The sequence below is a fragment of the Terrapene carolina genome, unplaced genomic scaffold (assembly GCF_002925995.2).
Source record: "Terrapene carolina triunguis isolate 2854851 unplaced genomic scaffold, T_m_triunguis-2.0 Scaffold21, whole genome shotgun sequence".
NCBI classification, from domain to species: Eukaryota; Metazoa; Chordata; order Testudines; family Emydidae; genus Terrapene; species Terrapene triunguis.
In genome coordinates this window covers 9,672,767-9,695,921 of record NW_020664372.1, presented here as the reverse complement: position 1 = coordinate 9,695,921, position 23,155 = coordinate 9,672,767, and positions in this window count along the sequence as shown.

Genomic DNA, 23,155 nt, shown 5'->3' with positions numbered 1-23,155 from the left:
AGAACAGCAAAGCAAAAAAAAAAACACAAACCCCTGCACCGTGGCCGGAGCGCGGGTGCAGGGGGACCGGCTGGGCGGGGGGGAGGGGGCGCGAGTGGGCGGGAGAGAGAGACAAGGGGATGGCCAGGGCTACAGCAGGGGCGCTGCCACGTGGCCCCTCCCGCTGTGCCGCCTCCTGCCGCCTGCCGCGAGGGCTCCGCTCCGGTCGGTGGGGAGGGAAGGAAGAGGACTACCCTGCAGGGCGCTCTGGTTCTCCGCGCCGCCGCCCCCTACAGGGCGGTCCGAGCGGAACAACAACAACAAAAAAGCAGCCGTGCCGCCCTAGGATTGGGAGGAACGCCGCCTCGAACAATCTGCCGCCCCAAGCACCAGCTTGCTCAGCTGGTGCCTGGAGCCGGCCCTGGATATGGCTTTACAGGCTCTCCTCATCCAATGACCCCAGCTGCCAGCTGCTCTGGCTCAGCAATAGTCTGCCTCTTCTCATGACTCAGTTCTGTGGCCAGGTCACATGTAACCCTCATTTCCTCAAGGTGGACAGTGTCCAAACTCCCAGGCTCTGCAAAGTTCATTCCCACTCTACTACAGATGTTGCCCCAGATTTGAGGGGTGTGTGTGTACCCCAGATTTTGATCAAGATAAGTACAACCATATTGTGTGCATTCAGCCACCATGAATTAATAAAATAGAACATCACATAGGTAAGGGTTAATTTGAACAAGCAGGGCTTCTGGAGGCAAGGGCAAAACTAGCTGCAGGCTTGCAGTTTCTGCTAATCAGAATGGGAGGAGAGAGAAAAGAGTCAACACCCTGAGACTGAAAGAAAATAAGTGGATGGAAACCTTGAGTTTGGGCACCTTTGATATAGAAGCTTATTATGACTGAGACTGTTAGGAAAGTTTTGTTGATAAGTAGTTTATTGAAGTTAGGAGAGGTGATGCCCCAGTTGGGGTCAATATGAGCTATGTGTTTTGTAAAAGTTAGTTATAAAAAGACTATATAATAGAGTGTACTTTGAAGCACTTCTCTGCAGCTACCCTGAGATACTTTGTCCTGACACCTTACTCTCCAGCAGGGAAGCGACCGGCCATTGCTGACCTGCTGCTAATCACTCAATACCATTTCAGATTCTAGGTAATTATTTGGGATGCTCTAAACCTATTGCTTATGTTTGTGTGTGCTTATATGTAACAAATAGTAGTTTTATTACTTGTATCAATCTTCCATCAGCCAGAAGTGCTACCGCTATGTTCCACTGATTTACTCCTGACACTGCCTAAAGTGAAATGGTTAAGTTACCACTGCTTGTGGTTCTGAAAACCTGGGTAACACAAAGGACTATCTGCCAGGGCTTTATCCATGGAAGACCAGCTCCTCTCAAGCAGCTAATTGTCAGTGCTTCTCCCCTGGTGTCCTTCCCCCCAGTCTGGATCCTCAGCTTAAGTTTATCCAAGGCCATCTGCCTGTGGATAGACTTTCTGTCATGCCTGCTTCTGGAATCTCTTTTATCCTTGCTGCCCTCTCCTATCAGGGTACCAAATCAATTTTGAGCTGCTCTCCACCCAGCTGAGCTCTCTCAGCCTTTTGTGCTGTCCACCCAGCCTTCTCACTCTCTCAGCTGTGTCCACTTATTACGTAAATCCCACTAATCCCCAGCTAATTAGGATCAGCTGGGAGGGTAGCTGATCACAGAGGAGGCTGAATCTGACTCCCCCTAAAGGGCCAGCAAGTCTGTGACAACATAACAATCTATTTTTCTTTTTTTTTAAAAAACCACACATATAACATCAATTTAAAATGATGTTAAAATATTATGAAGGTTGCAAGCTCAGTTTGCCAAAGTTGTGAAATGTCAATGAAGGTTGCCCACGCAAGATTATTCTTTCTGCATTCCCCTGCCTGACTCTACAACTTTCAAATTTCTACAGATAACAAGACAAGGGTCAGACAACAGCCTCATTAGCTATACAAATCTTATTTGTTCCCTAAACACCTATGCACTGAATTAGGCATGAGTCTTCTGTGCAGAAAAACGTGACTATCATAATGGAGATGAAGAAGGGGCAAAACTGAGGTTGCCTGGGCAGTGTTAATTCTGGCATTCTTTTAATGTAAGTTTTTTGGGGAGCAATATATTTTTATGTACATGTTGTGTGTATATATAAAAAGAACTACTATTTTTTTAAAGCTATATTGAAAGAATATTACGGTTGCAAATCAAACATTTAAAGATTTGGAAAAAAACAGGCATCAGTAGGAAGACATTTGAGAGTGTGGCAGAGAAAGAATCTACTCTCTGTTCCTGTGCCCTGGAAGCTGGGAGGAGCAATTTCAGGGAAAGTCCTGCTGGGCCCGTTCATCCCCAGGCAGGAGTGTGCTCATTGCAGGCAGACCCTTCACATATTTTGGCTGCTAAACTCTAATGAGCCTCTACAGAGTATATGCTAGCTGAGATTTTTCTAGAGGCTTATAATTTAGCTAAAGTCAGGATGATTGTCACAAGGACAGCAAAAAAAAAAGGCAAGAGCTGATACTAGAATAACCTCCTGCCTCATTTCAAGTCCCTGCTCCCAAGCATAGAGGTGCTCGAGCGTCTCAATGAAATGTTAAAAAGGGCAACACAACCTCTTTTTTCTCTAATCTCCTTCTCAGGAATATTTGGATCATTTTCGCTGAAATTAAAAATAAAATAAAATAAAATAAAACTCCCGCCACACACACATCAATTAGCTTGAAGACACACACACACACATACACACCAATTAGCCTGAAGCAGACACCCATGATGGTAAATTTCAGCTAAAATGGTTTGGCTGAAACATATGAAATATACCATAATATATTAACTTCTGTACCCAGAAAGAAAATGGAGCAAATAATTAAGGAATCAGTTTGCAAACATCAAGAAGATAATAAGTTTATTAGTGACAGTAAGCATAAATTTGTCAAAAACAAATGGTGTCAAACCAACCTGATAGCTTTTTTTGACAGGGTAACAAGCCTTGTGGATGGGGGGAAGCAGTAGGTGTGGTATATCTTGACTTTAGTAAAGCTTTTGATACTGTCTTGCATGACCTTCTCATACATAAACTAGGGAAATGCAACCTAGATGGAGCTACTATAAGGTGGGTATAAAACTGGTTGGAACACCATTCCCAGAGAGTAGTTGATAGTCATGCTGGAAGGACATAATGAGAAGGGTCCTGCAGGGATGAGTTCTGGGTCTGGTTCTGTTCAATATCTTCGTCAATAATTTAGATAACGGCATAGAGAGTACACTTCTAAAGTTTGTGGACGATACCAAGCTGGGAGGGGTTGCAAGTGCTTTGGAGGACAGGATTAAAATTCAAAATGATCTGGACAAACTAGAGAAATGGTCTGATGTAAATAGGATGAAATTGAATAAGGACAAATGCAAAGTACTCCACTTAGGAAGGAATAATCAGTTGCACACGTACAAAATGGGAAATGACTGCCTAGGAAGGAGTACAGTGGAACATGATCTGGGGGTCATAGTGGACCACAAGCTAAATATGAATCAACAGTGTAACCCTGTTGCAAAAAAATAATTCTGGGATGCATTGTTGTAAGCAAGACACGAGAAGTAATACTTGCGCTCTACTCCATGCTGATTAGGCCAAGACTGGAGTGTTGTGTCCAGTTCTAAGTGCCATATTTCAGGAAGGATGTGGACAAATTGGAGAGAATCCAGAGAAAAGTGACAAAAATGATTAAAGCTCTACAAAACATGACCTATGACGGAAGATTGAAAAAATTGGGTTTGTTTAGTCTGGAAAAGAGAAGACTGAAGGGGGACATGCTAACAGTTTTCAAGTACATAAAAGATTGTTACAAGGAGGAGGGAGAAAAATTGTTTTTCTTAACTTCTGAGGATAGGACAAGAAGCAATGGGCTTAAATTGCAGCAAAGGAGGTTTAGGATGGGCATTAGGAAAAACTTCCTGACAGGGTGGTTAAGCACTGGAATAAATTGCCTATGGAGGTTGTGGAATCTCCATCATTGGAGATTTTTAAGAACAGGTTAGACAAACACCTCTTCAGGGATGGTCTAGATAATACTTAGTCCTGCCATGAGTGCAGAGGACTGGACTAGATGACCTCTCAATGATTCTATGATCTAGGGCTTTGTGAAGGATGCTACATAAATAAGAGTTGCAATTATTTAAATACACATTAATTCTTCAGTGTTTTATTGTTCGCTGTTATAAAGTATGTTGAAATCTGTTCTAAACTGTCCCATAAATGAAAGACAAACAGAGCTGCATGGAAGCACTCTTTATATTAAGTTTAACTAGTTGAATTATATCTTATTTTTGCAGTCTTTATGAAAAGTTAAATGGACATCACATTTCCCCTGACTCACTTCTGGAAATGTTACTATGAGAAAGGATGACCTCATGCTGTTTTTCCCTTCCTATGGACTTCTCACCTGCCTGTATGTAAATAGGACTTCCGTTGTTTTGATTCCACTATGCTTAATTTACATGGGAGACAGCTATGATGTTCTATCCTATCTGGGAGAGGGTCCTATTTCTCCCTTTATTAAGACACAGACTGTAAAGCCTACTATTCACGAGTATCCATAATTCCATATATATTACAATGATATTAATTATCAGTGTGTCATAGGCTTCCATAAAACACATCACTCAATAAACTTTTATAACACAGTAATATTGTATACAATCAGTTGATTCAATTGCTGATCACATGAGGTTCAGAGGCCCTGTCTTTACAACCCAGATAAAGTTTCTCTTCCCAGCTGGAAGCTATTTCGTCTACTCACTTGTTAGCCTGATAACTTTGTTTACTTAATATGTAAACAGATCTTCATTGTCTCTGCCTAATAACTGGGCTGGTCAGAGGAGAAAATGCATATTCTTTCATCTGAGGCAGGCCCGTTTACCAACTCCCACAATATGCCGGGTTTAAACTAGGGCTGTCAAGTGATTAAAAAAATTAATCATGATTAATCGCATTGTTAAACAATAATAGAATACCATTTATTTAAATATTTTTGGATGCTTTCTACATTTTCAAATATGTCAATTTCAATTACAACACAGAATACAAAGTGTACAGGGCTCACTTTATATTTATTTTTATTACAAATATTTGCACTGTAAAGAAACAAAAGAAATAGTATATTTCAATTCACCTAATATAAGTATTGTAGTGCAATCTCTTTATCATGAAAGCTGAACTTACAAATGTTGAATTACGTACAAAAAATAACTGCATTCAAAAATAAAACAATGTAAAACTTTAGAGCCTACAAGTCCACTCAGTCCTACTTCCACCAATCGCTCAGACAAACAAGTTTGGTTACATTTGCAGGAGATAATGCTGCCAGCTTCTTGTTTACAATGTCACCTGAAATTGAGAACAGGTGTTTGCATGGCACTGTTGTAACCAGTGTCACAAGATATTTACGTGCCAGATGCGCTAAAGATTCCTATGTCCTTTCATGCTTCAATCACCATTCCAGAGGATATGCATCCATGCTGATAACGGTTTCTACTCAATAACAATCCAAAGCAGAGTAGACCGATGCATGTTCATTTTCATCATCTGAGTCAGATGCCACCAGCAGAAGGTTGATTTTTTTTTTTTTTTTGGTGGTTCAGGTTCTGTACTTTCCGCATTGGAGTGTTGCTCTTTTAAGACTTCTGAAAGCATGCTCCACACCTCGTCCCTCTCAGATTTTCGATGGCACTTCAGATTCTTAAACCTTAGGTCGAGCATTGTGTCTATCCTTAGAAATCTCACATTGGTATCTTCTTTGCATTTTGTCTTATCTGCAGTGACAGTGTTAGTAAATCAAACAACATGTGCTGGGTCATCATCTGAGACTGCTATAACATGAACTATATGGCAGAATGTGGATAAAACAGAGCAGGGGACATACAATTCTCCCCCAAGGAGTTCAGTCAGAAATTTAATTAACTCACTATTTTTTTAACGAACATCATCAACATGGAAGCATGTCCTCCAGAATGGTGGCTGAAGCATGAGGGCATACGAATGATTAGCACATCTGGCACGTAAATATCTTGCAACGCCGGCTACAAAAGTGCCATGCGAATGCCTGTTCTCACTTTCAGGTGACATTGTAAATAAGAAGCAGGCAGCAGTATCTCCCATAAATGTAAACAAACTTGTTTGTCTTAGCGATTGGCTGAACAAGAAGTAGGACTGAGTAGACTTGTAGGCTCTAAAAGCAGGGATCGGCAACCTTTGGCACGCGGCTCGCCAGGGTAAGCACCCTGGCAGGCCAGACCGGTTTGTTTACCTGCCACATCTGCAGGTTCGGCTGATCGCGGCTCCCACTGGCCATGGTTCGCTGCTCCAGGCCAATGGGGGCTGCAGGAAGCGGCGGCCAGCACATCCCTCGGCCTGTGCTGCTTTCCGCAGCCCCCATTGGCCTGCAGTGGTGAACCGCGGCCAGTGGGAGCCATGATCGGCCAAACCTGCGGACGCGGCAGGTAAACAAACTCGCCCAGCGCGCCAGGGTCCTTACCCTGGCGAGCCGCATGCCAAAGGTCTCCGATCCCTGCTCTAAAGTTTTACATTGTTTTGTTTTTGAGTGCAGTTATGTAACAAAAAAAATCTACATTTGTAAGTTACACTTTCACAATAGAGATTGCACTATAGTAGTTGTATGAGGTGAATTGAAAAATACTATTTCTTTTATCTTTTTTACAGTGCAAATATTTGTAATAAAAATAAAATAAAGTGAGCAGTGTACATTTTGTATTCTGTCATAATAGAAATCAGTATATTTGAAAATGTAGAAAAAACATTCAAAAATATTTAAGACATTTCAATTGGTATCTGTTGTTTAACAATGTGATTAATCGTGATTAATTTTTTTATTCGCAGTTAATTTTTTTGCGTTAATCGCGTGAGATAACTGTGATTAATTGACGGCCCTAGTTTAAACACATTTTAGTCATTATTCCAGCATATAACCATAACTCTTAATACACACCATATACATGCATCATGCACAAATATTAATGATCAGTGTGTTATTAGTTTTCAAATGACATGTAAGGTGTGAATATAGGAGTGTTTAGAGTCACACTTCCAGATCAAGATTTATGTCTCTCAGGCCTTGTGTACACTGGCAAGTTTCTGCGCAGTAAGGCAGCTTTCTTCATTGTAACTCCCAAGGTGTACACCAGGGGTCGGCAACCACTGGCATGCGGCTCGCCAGGGTAAGCACCCTGGTGGGACGGGCCTGTTTGTTTACCTGCTGCATCGGCAGGTTCAGCTGATTGCGGCTCCCACTGGCCACGGTTCACCGCTTCAGGCCAATGGGAGCTGCTGGAAGTTGCGGCCAGCACATCCCTTGGCCTGCACCACTTCCCGCAGCCCCCATTGGCCTGGAGCAGCGAACCACGGTGAGTGGGAGCCGCGATCCATCGAACCTGCCGACGCAGCAGGTAAACAAACCGGCCCGGCCCACCAGGGTGCTTACCCTGGCGAGCCACGTGCCAGAGGTTGCCGACCCCTGGTGTATACACTGCCAAGCTACTTCCTGTTTGCTCAGTGATGCGTGCAGTGGTCTCAGCGCATCTTTCAAGGTGGCCACGCCTGCTCCATGCAACATGCAATCCCCCGCTTGGAGCAATGCCGAGCTGCTGGATGTCATCAGCATTTCGGGAGAGGAGGCTGTCAAGTCCCAGCTGAGCTCCAGCCGTAGGAATTATGATACCCATGGAGAGATTTCACAATGCATGACATAAAGGGGCCATGACTGGAACACACTGCAGTGCAGGGTCAAAGTGAAGGAACTGTGGAATGCCTACCACAAGGCACAGGAGGCAAACCGCTGCTCTGGTGCTGCACCCATGAGCTGCCAGTCCTAAAAAGAGCTGGATGCGATACTCGGTTGCGACCCCACCTCCACTCCAAAGGCCACTATGGATACTTGCATCTGAAGAAGTGAGGTTCTTACGCACGAAAGCTTATGCTCCCAATACTTCTGTTAGTCTTAAAGGTGCCACAGGACCCTCTGTTGCTTTTTATGGATACTTCGGTGGCTTGCGTGCCAGTTGAGAGTGGACCAAGCCAGGAGAAGGAAATCTTGGATGAGGATGTGGAGGTGGAGGGGGACCCAGAGGCAGAGAACGACTCAGAGGTCAGAGATGCTTGCAGCCAGGAGCTCTTTTCTACCCCGGAGGAGGCTAGCCAGTCACAGCTGTCAAATCTTGGCGAAGCACAAACAGGAGAGAAGGCCCCTGGTAAGTGGATTTGATTTTGGGAATCGTTGAAGCAATTTGTTGGGGACAGGAGGATTGCAGAAAGCAGGCTTGTGTCTGTATGATGCGCATACCACCACATGCCTAGTCTGAGCAGAGGAACAAGCTGTTGATTGACTCCCTCACTTCATGGGAATCTACCTCAGAGATCTCCTGGAACCTCTTGTGAAGATACTGGGCAATCCGCTGCTGCAGATTCTTTGGCAGAGCTGCTTTGTTTCTTTCCCCATTAATGGTAACTTTCCCGTGCCACTCTGCCGTCACTGAGGGTGGGGGGAGGGGAGGGTATTGCAGCACACAGGCAAGCCACATAAGGTCCGCAGTCTTGGAGAAGATCCTCCCTTGATTCACCCTCACCAGCGAGATATCTTATATAATGAACGCAGCCTGTGGAAAATGTGGGGACAGGAATGATTATCAGGCCTCCCCCAGAGTGCTGGCTCTCCCCAAGGGCCACGTGCCCAGTGTAGAGTAGGATTCAGGAACACTGATTAACCCTGCCCCTGCGGCTACTCACCATTGTGGGGGGCTTGTGGCTCATGTGTGCATGCCTGGGGTTAGCTAGTTAATGACAGGTATGTGAATAATGATGTTCTGAGTGTTGCTAACAATACTGCTTCTGTAAAATGTTGCATTTTGGCTTCACAGAGATAACCTTGGGAGCCCAGTGTGACGTAGTGGGGATTTTCCCTTATTATGTTGTATGTGAGCCTATGTGGGTCTTACTGTTTTGCATGAATGCTGTGTGTGTCTCAGTTTTCCTGTGTATTGCACCAATGTCTAGGTGGTGGGAATAAGGGTGTGTGACTTTTGCTGGGGCTGCTCCATCTGCCTGCACAGATGCTATGGCCACCCCTTCATAACCTGAGACCCAGGAGGGGGATGTAAGCAGGTGACTCTTGGTCCGGGAAGTTAGACAAAGGCCAGCGAGACAAAGGCCGGAGGAGGAGCAACAGGCAGGGCAGCGGCCAGGCAGCTGAGAGCGAGTCAGTCTCAGATGGCTTGGGGTGCAGCGGGAGGGCCAGAGCCCTGGCTCTGGGCTCCCCTTTCCCCCAGGATGGACTTGGCTGAAAGTCACTGATTTCTGTGCTAACAAGATCTGTTCTACGCTGTGTTCCTGTCAACTAATAAACCTTCAGTTTACCGGCTGGCTGAGAGTCATGTCTGACTGTGGAGTTGGGGTGCAGGGCCCTCTGTCTTCCCCAACAGCCCTACCCGGGTGGACTCATTGCAGGAAGCGCATGGTGTGGAAGGGGATGCTTAATGCTCTGAGGTCAGACCTAGGAAGGTCAAAGCTGTGTAAGCTTCTTGCCCTGGAAAGAGTATGCTCAGAGAGAAGGCATGCTCCCCCAGAGTCCTGGTGGCAGAGGTGGAAAAACTGCATCCCGTGGATAGAACATCCTGCAGTAAGTGACTGGGGAGCAGTAAAATGAAGGGGGATTAGCAAGAGACGGGTGTGCTGGAGGCTCCGAGAGGTGCAGTTCCAGGAGGTGGAGGAGCCTACAGCTTAACCCCAAGAGAGAGTGAACCCCCGAGAAGGGCTGTCTCTCTGAAGGGGTTCCTCCCAGGGATCGTGGGGAGCTGAGAGAGCACAGGTCTGTGAGTCCGTGACCACTTGGGAATAGCGTGGAGATGGCCTATAACCATCACCTTAAGAAGGACATTGTAGAGCTGTGCAGAGAGAGAGGCTGCACATTAGAAAGCTCACTAAGGCAGAGCACACTGCTCAGTTGGAAGAGGAGGATTGCTCTCAGGAGCTGGATCCTGACCCAGTTGGGGCCGCGAGAGAGGCTGGGAGCAGCCAGGCAGCCCCAGAGCCAGCATTGGCTCCTGACCCAGCTGGGGCCGTGAGAGAGGCTCGGAGCAGCTTGGTGTTCCGGAGACCAGTGTCCCTGACCAGCAGGAGGTCTTCACTGGGTTCCCACATCAGTGGATCTGAGATGGATGGAATTGGAGCTGAGACTGAAGGAGTCAGAAGACCGTGAGAGACAGGGAAGGCATGAACCAGAATAGCAGGAGAGACAGAGGCAGCATGAACTGGCAATGGCGGAGCTGGGAGGCAGAAGGACCCTTCCAGAGATAAGTGGAGATGGACCCCGGGGTGCCAATTCCACAGGGAACCTCAACACTAAATTGTTGCTTCAGGTTAAGGAGGGGGAAGATATAGATACCTGTCTCTCGGCCTTTGGGAAGGCTGGCAATTGGAACCAGGCTGGCCCTCTGGAAAGGCTCCGGTGTCTAGCCCTCTTCCTGGGACCCAAAGCCATAGATCTGTTTAGTCAGATGGGCGGGGCAGCAGACTGGCTCCCACTCCCGGCCTCAGTATATATGTTTGTGTGGACTCTCCTGAGCTCAGGCCCCTCGGACCCCCAGTGGGAGCAGAAAGTGGTGGTCAATGGGGAGACATTCCTGGGGTGGTGAGATCCTGGAACAGAGAGAACTGCTGAAGCCCCTCACCCTGCCTATGCCCAGATCCCTGTGCAGACACAGGAGGGGTTGGGCTGGCTGGTAGTTGGGGTTTTCCAAGATATCAGCTGTTACCTCCTGTTGGGGAATGACTGTGTCTACTTGGGACAGGATCCAGGCCCTGCTCCTGTAATAGGGTGACCAGATGTCCTGATTTTATTTGGACAGTCCCGATTTTTGGGTCTTTTTCTTATATAGGCTCCTATTACCTCCACCCCCTGTTCTGATTTTTCACATTTGCTGTCTGGTCACCCTATCCTGTAACAACCAAGAATTTGAATTTTAATCCAGGGAATCAACTGGCTGAGGCTGAAGTGGTCAGTGAAAATGCAAATGACCTGGCTGGCAGCGGGGAGGAGCTGCTAAGCTCAGGATACCTGCCTGTCTGTAACCAGAGCCCTGGAGCTGAGTGAAACAGAGAGATACTTCCCACCCCCCTGCTCACAGGGGAGGTGGCTCACACTGGTTCTGATTCTGTGAGAAAAGCAGCGGGCTCGCTGCCTGCCCTCCCTGGGACAGCAGGGACAAAGCTGAGCCCAGGAGAATCGGAGACCCCAGCTGAGTGTGGAGAACCACAGCCAGGGCGGGACAGCTGCCAACCAGAGCTGCCTTGTCCAGAGGTGGAAAAGGCCCGGGACAAGGGTAAAGCAGCCTGGAAAACACCTGCCTATCATAGAAGAGCCTTTTCAGAAGGTGGCCCTGGATTTGGTGAGGGATAAATGGGAGGGGAAGGCCTCCCCTGACGGAGAATCAGTGGTGGAGTATGTACTGACTTTTCAGGAAAAGCTCACTGAGCTCATGGGTCCAGCCAGGGAGGACGTAGTTCAGGGCCCAAGAGATGCAGAAGGTCTGGTACGACCACTCAGCCTATGGTACTGGGGACCAGGTGAGGGTTCTCGTCCTGGTGAGGAAGAGTAAGCTGCAAGCTGCCTGGGATGATACCTTCAAGGTCATCAAGCAGCTAAATGAGGAGAACGATGTGGTGGAACTGCCCAACCAGGCTCACAGCCACCAAGAGGACCAAGTCAACATGATGGAGCCATACTGTGACAGGGAGAGGCTGGTACTGGCTGTGTGTGGTCAGTGGGAGAAGGGGAAAGATCTTCTGGTAGGTCTCTTCCCTGAGACAGAAGCCAGCCCCTTGCTGAAATCAATTCCCCTCTCTGACCAGCTAACCCCTGCCCAGCAGGCAGAGATCAGAGAGATGTTGCATTCATACCAATAGCTGTTTTCCAACTGGCCTGGGCTCACTAAGGTGGAGACGGTCCTTCTATCAGGTGTTCCCCGTTCAGAATAACTGGGAACACGGCCCTGGAGAGAGAGGTCAGAGACATGCTGGCTTTAGGAGTGATCCAGCCATCCACCAGCCCCGGGGGCCCCTCCCGTGGCGCCGGTCCCCAGGAAAGATGGGTCAATTCAATTCTGTGTGGCCTATTGGAAGCTCAATGCCATCACCATGTCCGGTGCCTGTCCATACTAGGCCTGATGAGATCCTAGACAAGTTGTGGGGGACTCGATACCCCATGACTAGGGATCTCACCAAAGGCTACTGGCAGGTGCCTTTGGATCCAGATGCCAGTTTGAAACCTGCTTTTGTCAACCCTGTGGGGCTGTACAAATCCCTAGTACTACGTTTCGGCCTCAAGGAGGCTCCAGTCACTTTCTAGCGTCAGGTGGATCAATTACTGAGAGGGAAGGAGAATTTTACCCTAGCATACATTGATGATATTTGTGCCATTAGCTGGACCTGGGAGGTGAAGAGGGGGCTGAATCACCTCCAGGGTACAGGGCTGACTGTAAAAGCTGGGATGTGCAAGGTGGGGAGGGGCTGCCTAAAGCCAGAGCTGGGCAAGGTGGGGGCGATCAGAGACTGGCCTTATCCCCAGATTAAGATACAGGCCCAGGCCTTTATTGGGATGGCGGTGCACTACTAGAGGTTTGTGCCCCACTTTAGCTCTATGTCAGCTCCCATCACTGAGCTATGGCGGGCAAGGCTGGTCTGGACAGGGCAGTGCCAGAGGGCTCTCTGCACGCTGAAGGAGGATCTAGTCAAGGGCCTGGTGCTGGGAAACCCAGACTTTGACAAGCCCTTTATGGTGTTCACTGATGCCCCAGACACAGGGCTGGGGCAAGCCAATGCAAAGGGCAAGAAACACCCCATCATGTACCTGAGCAGGAAGCTGCTGTCCCGGGAGCAGGGGTATGCAGCCATAGAGAAGGAATGCCTGGCCCTTGGGTGGGCTCTTAAAAGGCCGAAGCTGGATCTATTTGGGCAGCACTTCACTGTGTACACGGACCACTCACCCTGCTGTGGCTGCACCAGATGAGAGGTGCCAATGCCAAGCTCCTCAGGTGGAGTCTGTCCTTCCTGGATTATGAGATGGAGGTGGTCCACGTTAAGGGGAGTGCAAATTTTATAGCTGATGCTTTGTCCAGGATACTAGCACTGCAAACTGAGCAGCTCTGCGCCCACCCTCCCCTGCAGCTGCTGTCGCAAAACTCTTTCCCATGTGCCCGCCAAACACCGCCAACACACTCTTATCAACCTCCTGGCTCCAGTCTGTACCCACAGCAATCCACTCCTCCCCCATCACAGTCCAGCACTGTGGATGCCCACTACCCACTGCACTCAACACCTATCCCTCTATGTTTAGCCCTGCTGAAGTACAGTAACCACTGCACTGTACTCCAGAGGAGAAGGTTGGATATGATCCCTGGACATAAACAAATCTTTAACCATCCCAGGACACCACCTCTTCCTGGGATCTTCCCTTCCCCCACCCCCCTCAGTGCTGATGTATTTTTATATTTGTCTCTCTCCTCCAGTTGTTGTTTTTAATAATAGAATTGTGTTGGTTTGAAAGCAATCTTTATTCTATTAATTGAAAGCGAACAGAGCCCTGCAAAGCAACAGACAATTATCTTAAACCTTCATATTGCATCATCTGCACCAATCACAATCACCTCCTAGCATTACAAGCAGTGTACTCCCGAGCATAGCAACAAATATTAGTGGCTTTCAGCTTCAAATTGCTGCCTCAAGGCATCCCTGATCCTTACAGCCCTATGCTGTGCCCTGGTCTCTGGCTGTTCAAATTCAGCCTCCAGGCATTGAGCCTTAGCGGTCCAGCCCTGAAGCTTTCACCCTTCCCTTCACAAATATTATGGAGCATACAGCACTCGGCTATAAGCATAGGAATATCATCATCGGCCAGGTCCAACTTCCCATATAGTCAGAACCAGGGGGCCTTTAAACGGTGAAAAGGACTCTCACCAGTCATTCTGTACTTGCTCAGCCTGTTGTTGAACCGCTCCTTGCTGCTGTCAAGATGCCCTGTGTATGGCTTCATAAGCCACAGCATTAAGGGGTATGAGGGGTCTCCCAGGATCACAATGGGCATTTCAATTTCCCCTACAGTGATCTTCTGGTCCAGGAAGAAAGTCCCTGCTTGTAGCTTCCTGAACAGGCCAGTGTTCCGAAAGATGCCTGCGTCATGCACCTTTCTGGACCAGCCTGCGTTAATATCTGTGAAATGCCCACGGTGTTCCACAAGCACCTGGAGAACCATTGAGAAATACCCCTTCCGATTAATGTACTCGGTGGCTAGGTGATCTGGTGCCAGAATTGGAATATATGTGCTATCTATCACCTCTCCGTAGTTAGGGAAGCCCATTTGTGCAAAGCCATCCACAATGTCATGCACGTTGCCCAGAGTCACAGTCTTTTGGAGTAGGATGCAATTAATGGCCCTGCACACTTCCATCAACACAACTCCAATGGTTGACCATCCCACTCCAAACTAGTTAGCGACCGATCGGTAGCAGTCTGGAGTAGCCAGCTTCCACAATGCAATCATCACATGCTTCTTCAACAGCAGGGCAGCTCTCATTCTCATGTCTTTGCACCACAGGGCTGGGGCGAGCTCATCACACAGTCCCATGAATGTGTCTTTCCTCATCCGAAAGTTCTGCAGCCACTGCTCGTCATCCCAGATGTGCATAATGATGTGATCCCATCACTCAGTGCGTGTTTCCTGAGCCCAAAAGCGGAGTTCCACTGTCGTCAGCACCTCCATGAATGCCTCAAGCAATCTTGTGTCATAGCTACTATGCGTGACGAGATCAATGTCGCATTCCTCTTGCGTTTGTAGTTTAAGAAATAATTCCACTACCACTCGTGACATGTTAGTCAGAGTGAACAGCATACTGGTCAACAGTTCAGGATACATTCCTGCAGACTGAAGAGGCAGAGCGCACAGTACACAAACCATTGAAAGATGGTGCCAAATGCATACGGAAGCACAGGGATTGCTGGGATGCAAAGCAGTGCATCATGGGGCATTGGGACAGGACCCAGGATGCTCCGCAACCCCCTCTGCCTTCCCACAACTTTTAGCGGCAGAAAAGGAAGAGATGCTGTGTAGGATAGCTGCCCAGAGTGCACCGCTCCAAATACCGCTGCAAGTGCCAGAAGTGTGAACATGCTATTGTGCAGGCAGCTGACAGTGTGAACACACAACAGCGGTTTCCCTTCAGTGTTCTCTGAGCGGCGCTGTAGCTGCCAGTGCTGTAACTCTGCCAGTGTAGACATACCCTCAGTTATCTCACCTACTGTATCAGCAGCCAGAACTTGTTCAGGAAGGAGAGATTGTGTAGGCATTAAGAACAAAACGTTAATATTCAAAGGGCCAAATTATGCCACTGTGACATGGACCCTTACTGGGGGGTGACGTGGAGACGTTCCCACTTGCAAGGGGAGTTCTGGGACAAGTTTTGTCTCAGGCAGGCGTATTCCTTATCTGAATGGAGCAGTGAACAGGTGGGGATGTGTGATGCAATCTGCTTCCCCTGATGCACCTGGCTCACTCTGTGAACTGGTGATGGGCACAATAGCCCAGTTGCCTTTCAGGTGATGTGCATCCCCATGGGTGTATGTGAAGAGTAGAGAAGAGAAAAAAAAAACACCAAACTAACCTCAAAAAACTATGCAGGGGTGAAGAAATCCTGACTCTATTGACTTCAATGGCTAAACTCACATTGACTTCAGTGGGCCAAGGTTTCATTCCAGGTATATGATTCCCAATGAAGACAGTTCCCAGGCCCTCACTGTTCAGTGAAATTGGGATCCAGCCCAAGCTATTATTTGGTGATAAAGAAGAGAGAAAAAGAAAACAGTAAGGGACAAACCAAACAAATGGTTATAAAAAGCCAGATGAGGGTGTTTTTATCCATCCATTTGCCTATAGCTTATGAAAATGAGTTACTTTTGAATTTGGGGTGGGTTTAAACTGATCAGTTAATTTATAAACTATGATGGCTTAGATTTTTATTAGGTCTGGGAATATTTGTTTTTTCCTGACTTAGGAATGGAGATAATAATTTAACCCTTTTGTTTTCCGATTGAGAAGAACTTTATCAAGCTCAGTTATTTAATTATTTAATTATTTGCAGGGAATTTTTAATCTGGAAAGCTTATCTTTTACTGTATTAGATCAGGGATCGGCAACCTTTGGCACACGGCCCATCAGGGAAATCCGCTGATGGGCCAGAACGGTTTGTTTACCTGCAGCGTCTGCAGGTTCGGTCGATCGCAGCTCTCACTGGCCGCGGTTTGCCATTCCAGGCCAATGGGGGCTGCGGGAAGCGGCGTGGGCCAAGGAATGTGCTGGCCGTCACTTCCTGCAGCCCCCATTGGCCTGAAACGGCGAACTGCGGCCAGTGGGAGCTGCAATCGATCGAGCCTGCAGACGCTACAGGTAAACAAAACATCCCGGCCTATCAGCGTATTTCCCTGACGGGCCGCATGCCAAAGGTTGCTGATCCCTGTATTAGATATATTAGATTTTTACCAGACCATTTGGCTCATGGATGTAAGGATTTCCATTAGTTGGCAGCAGGTAGACAACTTGCAATTTATATTTTATATATATAAGTAAATAAGTCACAATGGTCCATGCAAATGGATTTAGTTCCTGAATTCTGTACTAATTCATTATGTACCAGTTTGCTGGGTTTTTTTATTGGAATGGCTCTTTATTTTTAATATTAATGCTGATTTCCTATCCTTATGATGAAAGTACTCTGAAACAATTACATTTTGAAATTAGGAATCTTAGCGCATTTTGACTTTGTTAGTAGCCCTGATAATTTGGTGATCGTAATACATTCACATTTCTACTAGTAATGCTACTAGTGACTTTTTATGACTTTAGTAACTATCTTATACGATTTTCAGCTTCTAGCTTTTCGCTTTATAATTTGGAATATTTTACAAAGAAAATCTCACATCAAATCCACATGAGCTAGTGATGGGAAATCCTCAAAGCTCTCACGAATAAACCAAATGGACTTTTCTGCTGAGCAAGAACTTCTATCAACTTTTTTTTTTTATAATCTATATCCATTTTTCTCTTGCCATACTTCCAGTGCTTTAAGATCTACTTTTAAAATGGTTTCTGATACAAGAAAAATGGAAATGTACTTACATTTCATCTTCAGTCATTTTTACAATTCAATTTGCATACCACCCATAATCACAATTATGAATATTAACATAATCACTCTTTCAGTCTACCAGTTAGTCAGTTCCTCACCTTTCATCCCACACTTTATGTAGAAATTAAGTCTATATAACCCTCCTGCCATTTTACTTCATGCTAGAGAGATATCCATTATTTATCTTGTGAGATATGAATAGGCACATTTACATAATGAAGCACTCAGCAGCCCCTATGTGTCTTTCAAAGTTTTCAAAACTTAAAAGATACATTTTAAGAACAGTTTAGTCATCTCAGCAACAGTGAAATCTTTTCCCACCATATGCCAATGGTAAAAATCAATTACCTGTACTATTAATTACCTCTACTTCAACTGCCCATCAAACAATAGTAGAGGAAGAAATGCCATGCAAAACAACCGAGAACCCACATGATTTATGTGCCACCAGATGCTACTTGTTCCCTGTAATGGTGGACAGCTGTCTGTGTTCCCTTTCCGTGATGTGAGCTGGGGGAAAAGGGGCAGGCCAACTGTATGTTACCCTCATTTGATTGTATTTTATTGGTGGTAAGTACAGTGCACATGGATTACCGAGGGAAACAAACTCCTGGTTGTCTTGTTGTCCCTACCTTTCAACAGCAGCCCCTGTTTATCTTCCCTTTCAGTTGCAGATGTGGTTGGAGCTTTGCCTTCTCCATATTTCCAGCAATAGGGAAAATGGATGTGACTGTCCCTTCTCCTCGACTTTTGCAGGTTACCTTCAAAGAAGAGCTCTGATTTTGGTCACATAAATCATCCATGCACTTCTGCATGGGGGAGATGAGCGTACAAAGAATATGCAGGGCTGATTTTGGTCTCATGCCAGCATAAATCAGGAGTGACTGTTGTAGCCTATGGAATTACCAGTTTCTTCAACAAACAGCAATGGGGTAGGTAACAAAAGCTTGACAATAGATAGCAAAAGTAAGGGAAAGTATCACCTTATTCAGTTATTTGCACAACAATCATTTCACTGGATAGAACTAGTGACACTGATAGAAAGGTTCAAAATCCAGGTTGAATATTTTCTCTTAGCTCACCCAGTATGCTTGGTGTGTTGTTATTGTTACTGTTTTATACAGTCCTGTTTCATTACTAATAAAATAAGTGTTTCAGTTATAATCAGGACCAGTTATAATCAGGACATTTTCAGGACCATGATGATCATTTTAGTCATATTCATGCATTTGAATGTTTATGTCTTTATCTACATTTCATTTAAAGTTCAAATAAGTTTGTTTTTCCTCTTGAAGGATTATTGAATTGATAAAGATCCCAGAATAAACTGAAAGTTTGAGTTTTCTAGTAGTAAGGAAGTGGAAGCTCATTTAATTTTAAATGAACAAAGAAAGTAGAGGATAAATGAACAAAACCCAAATCAGACCAAAATATACTTGATGTATCCTCTCTATAGCTAACATAACCTTTCATAGATAAATCCCAGAACTGTCCCTTTGGGGACAATAGACACTTTTTTTCTTTTGTTTTTGTGTTTGTTAAATGTTCCTTGCTTTTGAATATTAAAAATAAAATACCATTGTCAAAAAAAGCCAGGAAGATGAGTCGGTGTACCTTCATGAATACCAATAACAGTTTGAAGCCTGTTAAAGAAACATGTATCCAGCTATAATGCACAGTCCACATTTGACAATTCCATAGCATTTTCAGTCATATCCTGCTGTTCCTGATAATTTACAATATTCATTTATGCAGTATTTGGTGGAATTTATTATGAATGTGTTATTCTGGCACAAGTGTGAGCTGAATCATGTTGAGATCCCATGTAATATTTCACATTCATACAGCACCATTCTTCTAAAAAGCTTCTAAAGTGCTTTACAGACATTAGCTAATGAAGTATTTAACTAATTAAGCTTCACCAATGTGATGGGTGTTCACCCCACACCAGAGAGGAAGGGATTAAAAGCAGCATAGGATGGCTGCTCAGGGAGCAGCCAATCAAAGAGATGCTTCATACAACAGCCAATCAGGGCCTAGCAGGCTTTCATAAATGGGAGCTGCAAGGTCAGTTGCTACAAGGATCCCAAGAAGATCTGGCTGGCTGCAGGAAGGTAGCACATTGGACAGAACAGTTGCTGGCAGTGACGAGGGAAGCACGAGGGAGCTCCTGGTTGGCCACTGAGACCTGTGGGCTGGAGGCCTGAGAAGAGGGTGAAGAATGTGCTGGGGTCATGGGGAAGTGGTCAAGGAAACTTAAGCAGCACTGGTGAAGAAGTTAAGGCGAGGCAGCAGAAGGCTGCTATCTACAGGCCCCCCAAGCCAGGACCTGGAGTAGTGAGTAGGCCTGGGTCCCTCACCACTGGGGAAGTGGCTGGACTGTAGAACTGGGAGATACTCATTCTCTCCCTCCACTAGAAGGGGGGGAAACTTAGATGGTTGCACGGCCGGAGGGCCGAGACATGAAGAGGATGCTGGACTTGGATTGAAGCGGGTCTACCGGTGGAGACAACAACCGGAAAGGCACCACCAGAAGAGAGCTAATCCCTGTGACGGCCAGCAGGAGGCACTGCTCTGGTGAGTGAAGTCAGTCATAACCACATACAACACTGTGAGGAAGTTAAGTGAAAATATATATAGGGATCAATTCACCCACCATTGTAATGCATTCGCCAATAGGGTAGAATGCAGCAGCAGTGTAGCAATAAATAGATTCTCATTTAAATAATTCATCCTATGTATATGTTTAGGAACTGGTTAACAAAATCTAATATCTATTAGGATACTAATGCTTCTCGAATGTATCGAGTTTTGTCTTGACGCTGAAGGATTAGAGTGCTATTATCTACTGAATTACACAACTCCATGTAATAAATTGGGCCCAGATTCAGAAAGGTGTTAGGTACCTAAGTCCCAGTTTTGGCTCTGCTGCAAGCCATAAAACTCCCAGTGAACTCTGTAGTTGCCTAAACTCACTCAACACCTAAGTTTTCAGGGTTAAAGTTCCCTAAGTGCCTATGTTTCTGCCTCTGAGCTTGTTCACTGCTGTGTCCCTCTAGGCATCGAGATGACCATCTCCTGCTTAAGCCTCAGAGCAATTCATAAATCTGGGAAAAGATAGGCCTTCAGCTGCCAGACCTGATCTGGTAGGCCCTTTGAGATTGTGTGATTCCCATTCAAAATCTGGCTGGAAGAGGAGGAAGTGATGGTGTCCACCTTATAACTGGGCTTGGAAGGCTCAGATTTTTTTTATTGGTAAGTATCAAACATCAATGTCACTGCACACACACAAACCGATGAAAAATTATTTCCATCAATAATAATCAAAATGTACAGAGAGACAAAGACAGACAAATGCTTCTTAAGAACTTACTAGAATCCCACTTTAACATGTATAAAATGTGTTGTAAGGCTATGTTAGTGGAGCTGGACCAGGGTAGCCATCTGGGTACCTTTAACTTTTTGAATTCCAACATCTACTCTTATTTAATAAGTATTGTCTGATACCTGAAAATTTTCTGCAACTGTGACAATTTTAATTAATAAAAAGTGCCCCAAAATAAACACTGATATTATCCATTGAAATTAATTAAAATAATGAAATTCTGCCAAGCCTAATTATCACTTTTAGCCCAATTGCCTGGGATTTGGGAGATCCGGTTCCATTCCCTCTTCTCTATAAAAGGGGAAGAAAAGATTTGAACAGGGGTATTCCACATCCCAGACGAGTGCTCTAATTACTGTGCTAAAAGTTACAAGGTGGGCATCACCAGCGCCACATACTCGGGCCATTTTGTGTGGAGAGAGGCAGGTGCCTAACACATTCCCACAAGAAACACCTTTAGGCATCTAGTTCCTGTTCATGGACTGCTAAATCTGGGCAGCAGAGAGTCACTTATCTCTAAGAGAGGGTGGGGATTAGGATACACCCCTCTCATCAGCACCTCCCATTGGCTAGTTTAGGCAGCTCCCCACCTAGCTTTTACAGATCACATGCTTGGGCACCTATCTCTCCCCATTCATTGTATAGGGAGCCTAGGCACCTAGCTTAAGCTTTGTGGATCACAATACTGTTCCTGTGATTTTTCTAAGTACTGTGAGGCGCACTGTCTCAATGTCTACGTCGCTTCATGGATCCCTCTCTTAGAGGTCTCCCATTCAAGCAGTGATGTAAAATGATCTTGTTTAGCTTGTGAGATCTTATGACATGTAGAAGGAAGATGGGTTTGTAGAGAATGGTATGACCCTTAATGGACTGGGAATTTTAGATAAGAATGGCACTAGTTAAATTCAAAGAAGGGAATGATGTGATCTGATTGATGGCAAGGAAGATAACTTTAACACCCTCATTTTGGATGGACTCAAAGGGAATGAATTGAGAATCAGACATGCCAGAGAGGAAGTAGTTGCAGTAATGGTAATTGTAGAAAAGCCCTAGGTTAAAGGAAATTAGGAAAGCTAGTAAATTTTTTTTCCTTGCATGCGTGACATTTCAAATACTTGCAACTACAGAACCAATTTCTTCAAACTCATTTCACTTCTTAGAATTCAGTGCTGTTAAAAACAAGCAAAAAGTCAATGTTGGTATTTCCACTTTTAGCTCTATATAAGCTACCCATAGAAAAAGAAAACTGATTAGAACATGGGAAAGAGTAGTTTGCTTACTTTTGAACTATCTGTGTTTTTAAAATATCTGAGCCGATTTTGGTTAAACTTTCCAGCTTGTTCACCTATCAGCTAAGATGAAACACAGAATGGAAGAGTACAGTTGAAATGGAATTTGTTGGAGAAAGCCATAATCAGATGTAAAATCAAGCCAGAATTGAAGCTGGAACACAACCTGAATTATAATCTGGGTTATCGATGACTACCTTAATATAAATTGGCTTTCAACATAAATGAGTTTTCAAAATTAAGTTGTTTTGTTTTTTTGGTAAAGGCTGTTACACAGGAATAGTAGAAAAGTGACAATTGAGCTGAAGCTTGTAGAGTCTACATATGTGACAAAGTGAATAGAGCCTTTAGAAAATATTAATAATACTTTCAGCTACATTATTTACAATATTTAGAGCCTTTCAAGGTGTTTTTCATTTAATAGATGTCAATGTACTGAAGGAATAATAAGAAATTAGGTGAAAAAGGGCACTAAGTGCTGTTGCCTATCATCTTATCACCACCATATTATCAACAATCCCATTTAAGAATCATGTAATAAGTAATGAAAGCAAAGAAAATCATTTAAAAAGCTAAAGTAATGAGTTTCAATGTGATAAGGAAAAGGAATGTCATAAATCAATGACTGCTCTGTAAAATGACTGCAAAAGAAAGACTAATGAAAGCAATAGTCCAGACATCTGCTTTAGTCCATACAGTAGAACCAAAGACTTTTTCCTTTATCAAGATAGTCTGTAGCTAACGGATTTTGATGTTCAAAGGCATGATTTAGCATGTCTCCCTTTAGTTCCAAGTACTCCAGCATCCAAAAAAGGGATAATATTTGACACCATTCCCCCCAAGTATTGTCAGGAATTCTCACAAATGGCAAATTCCTACAGAAGAAGCAATACAAATCAAAGGGAGATGAATGACAGAATAAAAGATTTATATAAAAATAGCAGCTTGTTAAGTTTTTTTATTTTAAAATGTACAGAGATAGAATGGTTCCAGCCAACCAGAGCACAGGGATGCTATACAGTTCTTTACTAGACAGCTGTTTCTTAGTTATGCTACTCCTAGCAGTCTAATTAGTTGATAGTGTCTCTGATTTGCATACTGACTCATGGTTGTATCTCAAAAATATGTATGTTATGCAAATCCTTGTATTTGGATTGGCAGATGGCCCTCATTAGCTGGTCAGGACAAAGGGATTATTTCTTAATACTGTGATTTTGCAAATCTCCTTACTCTGAC